This window comes from Cibotium barometz, chromosome 13 (genome assembly GCF_041138505.1).
Source record: "Cibotium barometz isolate CiBa-2024 chromosome 13, ASM4113850v1, whole genome shotgun sequence".
Lineage (NCBI taxonomy): Eukaryota > Viridiplantae > Streptophyta > Polypodiopsida > Cyatheales > Cibotiaceae > Cibotium > Cibotium barometz.
This window is the reverse complement of record NC_141058.1, coordinates 9,072,383-9,078,693: the sequence shown is the minus strand read 5'-3', so window position 1 is coordinate 9,078,693 and position 6,311 is coordinate 9,072,383.

Below are 6,311 nucleotides of genomic sequence, written 5' to 3'. Positions count from 1 at the left end.
TTCAACACATGCATCACAAAGAGAAATCCTGTGTCTATATCCTTCCCCTACCAGTAGGCAATTGCCATCCTGGCTTTCTACTAGGTTGTTCTTGGGATATTTGGACCATCATTACTTCTCTCTATCGTTGTCATCAATGACTGAACCCCAATGTGCTATGTGTACCTCCCACCAGCTCAACCAAGAGTCCATTGTTGATAAATTCCTATCCATCACATGACCGTTGTGCCACCATTGACGTATCAATCAAGCCTCCACTGATGCAGCTCCACTGGTAGGAGCCATGCGCCACTTCTCACACATTGCTTTGTGCTCTCCTTGAGACGTAGCACACACATACTTTGTTGTGTGGGCAACCATGCTCTGCTCTCCCAATGAAATAGGCAAGACCTCTCCCTATTTGTCAAGATGTTTTTTCCACAATTGAACACATGTCAAACTACATTCCAGTTAGCTTGAGCCTTGTTTACCATGAAACCATAGAAATCTGCCCTCTCACAACCATGGTTGGCCACCATCACTTCATTAATGCATTCCCATAACAGACATTGGGCCTCCATATCCTCCTCTTTCATTTCACATGTTGCAATCATGAGAAGATCCTACATGCTACGTGAAAACTCTAGTCATTTAAGAGGTTGTACAATTAGCTAGCTCTAACTACCTAAATACTCTACATTGGTAATTTGCATCATATACATGACAAGCCATAGTCATCCAATCGTTCATTGGGTGTGGTTGAACTATATCCATGCACGTCCCAGGTCACCAGAGCCGACGGTCCATTGCATTCGATTCACCAAATCCAACCTGGTCCAATGGTGGACATCTTGAAAACATAGCACTTCTCACCTGAGGACCCTTGACCCAGGAACCTGCTTCCATAGAAGTCGTAAGTGCACTCTCACTTTAGCTTCAGAAGTGCATCCAAGCCAAAGCTCTCCTTTGAAGGCCCTTGCAGGGTTGCAGTGTGACTGACCTCCAAATCCTAAATATCAAATTGTTCGAATATCATAATTTACTTATTTAGATTTTAATAACTCTTTTACACAAACCTAATTACCCAACCAAATTAGCCTACTAGCTGTCTTCCACTAGTGGTCCCATCTCCTCTGCAATGTTGATGAACTCTTGTTCCCCAATGAAATGTGAGGAACCACCTTCTTGCACTAGTGCTGCCATTAAGATTTCTTTTGCCACACACATTTGTACCTTCCTTGCCCCAGCATTGCGATGCACCCCTAGCACCCTGGACACCATTTACCTTGTCCTATCAGAGTTAGTGCCTTTGATGTGCCTGTACGTACACTATGTTGATGGGTGCTGATGTGTATCATTCATTTACTCATCGTCTTGTCTCAGGGCATCACATAATAGATGTAATAATTGCAAGTACCAAAGCACATCACCCCACGGAACTAAGCAGTAATGGCAAAGGAGCTTCCCAGATGCATTGCTGCACTCCTCTCCCAGGTTGGTGCCTTTAGCATGCTTCCAATAAAATGTGATGTTTTTGACATCCTATGGTTCTTTAAACGCATGCAAAGTTCATTAACACACTTCAAACTACCTAGGCAATGGCTTCTTCGACATACTCCAGGGAAGGCAATGTTAGAGGTTTGCAGCTTCGTCCACCGCCGGTGGGATCATACTAATGCTCCATGGAGTGCATTCCTAAGCATGTTCCATGGTCGGTGGGAACTCAAATGCAATATCACCATTATATTGTCTAGGAATCTCCACGGCCTTGATAACCTCTTTGACATTCAACAAAATCTTTGTTAATGTGTTTCCCTTTGTCATGTTGAAAAGGTATTCTAAAATGCTCTTACCATGTCCTCTTGCAACACTAGATGAGCCTGATGTATCAATTTTGTTGTTCTCTTGAAAGGGCTTGCATAAATCTATTACATTCTTCTAAGTTGGAAGACATTTGGGTGAGCTATCTAAGATGGATATTGGTTGTAGGTTTGAGTTCAATGAAGAATCAACTATTGCTGAAAGAGAGTCCTCAAGTATGTAGAACTCCTCAAGTATGTAAAACTCCTCCTCCATGATTAGAGGTTTCCTCGAGAGGGATATGCAACTCTTGGGACCCAATATTTACTATGGGTTGCAATCCATAAATGAGTGGGGAGCTACTTGCTCATGTAAAATCTTTGCACTCACTAAAACCCGTCCATTGTTGAAACTTACATTTTTCTTAGAAGATGGGAACGTGATTGTACAACTCATTATAAAGAGGAGCAAAAATGAAGTACACAAGGACAAAAAAGAATGGCACAATAGGTAGGGAGTACACAAGTATTGAATGGTGATTTAACACCCTTAAAAAAGTTGGCCATTTTTTATTTGACCGTTATAATTTAATTATAATTTTTAAATTTAAAATATATATATATATATATCAAAAATTTGCATCTGTACATCTCTCTCCCTCATCTCTCTCCTCTCTCTCTTTCATCATGGTTTATAAGATGAACATCAAAAAACATAATCATCATTAAGCCATAAAAAACTCAACAAATATATTAAAGAAGTTGGCACCATGAAGTAGTGTCAACATTATTACTATATCAAAGAAGTTAGCATTATGAAGTAGTGCCAACATTATTACTACATCAAAGAAGTTGGCATTATGAAGTAGTGCCAGCATTATTACTACACTCAATACTTAGGAAACACACTCATTAGGCTCTATGATGCAAAACCATTGATTGGGTCGAATTCCTAATTAGTTGCTCATTCTCATTGTTAATGACTCTGTATGTCCTCTAGTAAGAAATTGCACTTGATATTCTGAGCTCGAACATATCTATTGTTGCAAGGTCATTCTCCTTTGCTTTGATTATTTGCTTCAATTCCCATAATAAACTCCCTAAAATCTCTTTAACTTGGTACAAGTCTGGATTGTTTGAGTCCTTCTTATACATCTCATCAAGCGCCATGTATCCTTGCAAGAGATGATACACTCTATGGTAAGCTCCTCTAATGATGGTGTGACCATGATGCGTAGAAAAAAACAAAAGCATGTTGATGGAAGAGAAGTGGGCGTTTGCACGCTGATGGAGAATAAGGAGAGTTTCCACCTTGATAGATTGCAGGGATAGGAGGGGATGCTTGGGCTACAAGAGACGTGGGGTGCAATGTAGCACGTAGGGATAGGGAAGGATAGATAGGGAGGGATAGAGCAAGGAAAAATAAATGAGCTAACACTAAGGGTTACTCTAACCCTGATAAAAGAGGATGACCTTAAGATAGGGCCTACTCATCTCAAAGTTGGACTCTTTATCGAGGAGAAAACCACAAATCACATTATTATGATTGAATGAAAAGCAAGTCACAACTTACTCTTGTATGAAACATGGGTGAAGCTCAATAAACCAGCGCTAGAGTTGACTATAGCCAAAGTCAAAAGTGTTCATGTGTAGGAATAATAAGGTCCTTAGGAAGTTGAAAAGTTAATATTTCCACACCAAAAAGGATCCTTGGTTGGTTGTGTAAAGTTTTTGTAATGCCTACGAGTGCCTTGGAATAAGAGATGATTCTTAGACAGAGTTGGATTTTAGCAAGTGGGCTGTGAAGTGGATTGGTAGAAAAGGATGGCATGCTTGTCATTAGGAGGATTGAAGTACATTTTACCATTGTGGAGTCCATTTAGGCTCAAGCATGGATTTGAAGATTGTAGAACCAATGCCACCAAAGAAGATATTATTTCTTCCTACTCTCGAAACATTGTAGTTACTGAAAGAAAGGAAGCTAGTATGTCAAACAAAGGAAAGCCTACCACGCCACATCAAACCTTTAAAAGCCAGAAGCCTCTTGTTCACAAATATTGGGTCCCCAAATGATTTGGAGGTACAAGGATACCATGAAGGAAACGAGAACATATAGTCCATAAGCAAAGAGGCCATGAAGGCAAGTCATAATTACAAGAACCTCACCATCGACTTACCAAAACGGGACCAAAGCCCATTATGGCTACATCAAAGCTGACTGGCCAAACCAATGAAAAAAACAATGGGGTGTGGGCGCCAAAAACAAAAACCAAGTAAAAAATTAGACCTCACTAATCCTATCCAAGAGGTCAAGCTTAGGTGAGAATGGTGATGCAAACAAGTGCCCATTGAAGTTGTGACTAGGGAAGAAGAAGCCACAAGAACCTGAACAAAACCCCACAATAACCTTCCCAAACTAACGTCACACCAAGTGCCATAATCAAACTAAGGTAAAATATAATAATTGCATGATTCCCTCCCCCAAGAGCAAAGCTATTATAGTAGACACACAAGAACACACCTCCAAACAAGACATTATCCACCACAAGAACCTGCTAGATTCTATGGACTAGCTACTTTAGTGGGGATAGAATAAGAAATGCCATGTTCTAAGGATGAACTACAAGTGCTTTACCAGCAAACCCCCTCCTCCAAATTAAGAGTTTTATCAAGATATGCTTGGGTTTAGCCAAATAAAAGTCAAGGCAACTCGAAAAAAGGACCAAAGAAAGTCATGGTGGTGGAGAACCTGCAACACCAAATTAGGAGAGGATGATACATGACACGATTGCAAACAATCATGGTCATAAAACAAGCTCCAACAAGGTGGACTAACATGCTAATTGAGTTCTAACACTACTAACAACCCTATGGAATGCCTCTTCATTCAAAACTAGAACAAATTCATCATTGTGATTCTGCAGAATCACACCCATGATTCTTAACCTTGCAGAACCACGTCACATAAAATTAGGCAAAATCCATATTAAAAAACATATATGAGCCCCACAATTCATAATCAACCCCTCTCTAAGACCTCATCACAAGCCCATAAATATTAATTCCCATTTTCCATGGTTTTGTAGGAATCACGGCCGTGATTCTTAACCCTATAACATCACACCAAGCAAAATGAGCCAAAATTGTAAAATCTTGAGGCCCCATGATGTGATGTGATTGTTTGTGCTTAAATTTCACCTATTTGATGCATTTCATATATTGCCTTGATTCTCACCATGATTGGTTTGATGTGATCATGGCAATAGTTGATGTGATCATGACATGCAGACTTAAGCCAATCGAATGCTACCACATGTCACGCAAGCATTAATGCCCAGTATCGCCATGATCCCATAGAATATAAATAGGTGATTGTCTTTCTATCTTTCATCATTTTTGAGTTTTTCTTCATCGAGCTTTCCAATTTTTGTAAGTTGAGTGCACCTTCATCAACCATCATCACCACCACACATAGCTATTGAGGTAGGAGCATCACCCTTTCTTTATAATTTAAATTCATAGTTTAATTTTAAGCATAAAAGAGGAACTACTATCATATTTTCATTACAAGCTTTTTGTTCTTTAGAAAAAAATTTGAGAATTATCAATAATGGCAGCGAAGCTATGGCAAAATTTTCAGAAAATAATACATATCTTATTTTATGCATAATGCTAAAAGAGGACTTCCTACCATATTCTAGGATTGGGCATTCTATGCAAAAAGAATAATTTTCATCATTTTCATGAGAAATACTTTTTTTGTAATTATGCATAATTAATTGATTATGAGAAAAGAGTAAATTTTGGTAAATTTATTTTTATACAAAAAGAGGAATTCCCATGATATTTGAGATCCAAGTAATTAAATGGTAAAAGAGGAATTTTTGGCATAATTCAAATTATGAGTATTTATCAAAAGTGAAATTTTGAGCATTATTAATTTAATTGGGAACTATGGGTAGAATTTATTTTTGTAAATCCCATGAATCTTTTACTCAAAAAGAAGAATATTGAATATATTTCACTTGAGAAATTTGAGAAAGAATATGAAAATATCCATCGAGAAAAAGTACCTTTAACTAGGCCAAGCAATTGGCAGAAACTTAGAAAAGTCCCATCGATATCGAAAGTAGAAAATGGTACTAAATGTGGATGTGATATGATAAGATGTGAATGCGATGTGATAAGGTGTGAGTAGATGTAGATCAGATGTGGATGAGATTTCATGTGATGTAAATGGATGTGGATGTGAATGTTATGAGATGTGGATGAGATGTGATGTGATGTAAATGGATGTGGATGTGAATGTGATGAGATGTGGATGAGATATGATGTGATGTAAATGGATGTGGATGTGAATGTGATGAGATGTGATGTGATGTAAATGGATGTGGATGTGGATGTGAATGTGATAAGATATGTGATGTGATAAGATGTAAATGTGATGTGAGGAGATGTGAGTGGATGTGATGCGATGTAAATGGATGTCGATATGAATGTGATGAGACGTGAATGAGATGTGATGATATGGGA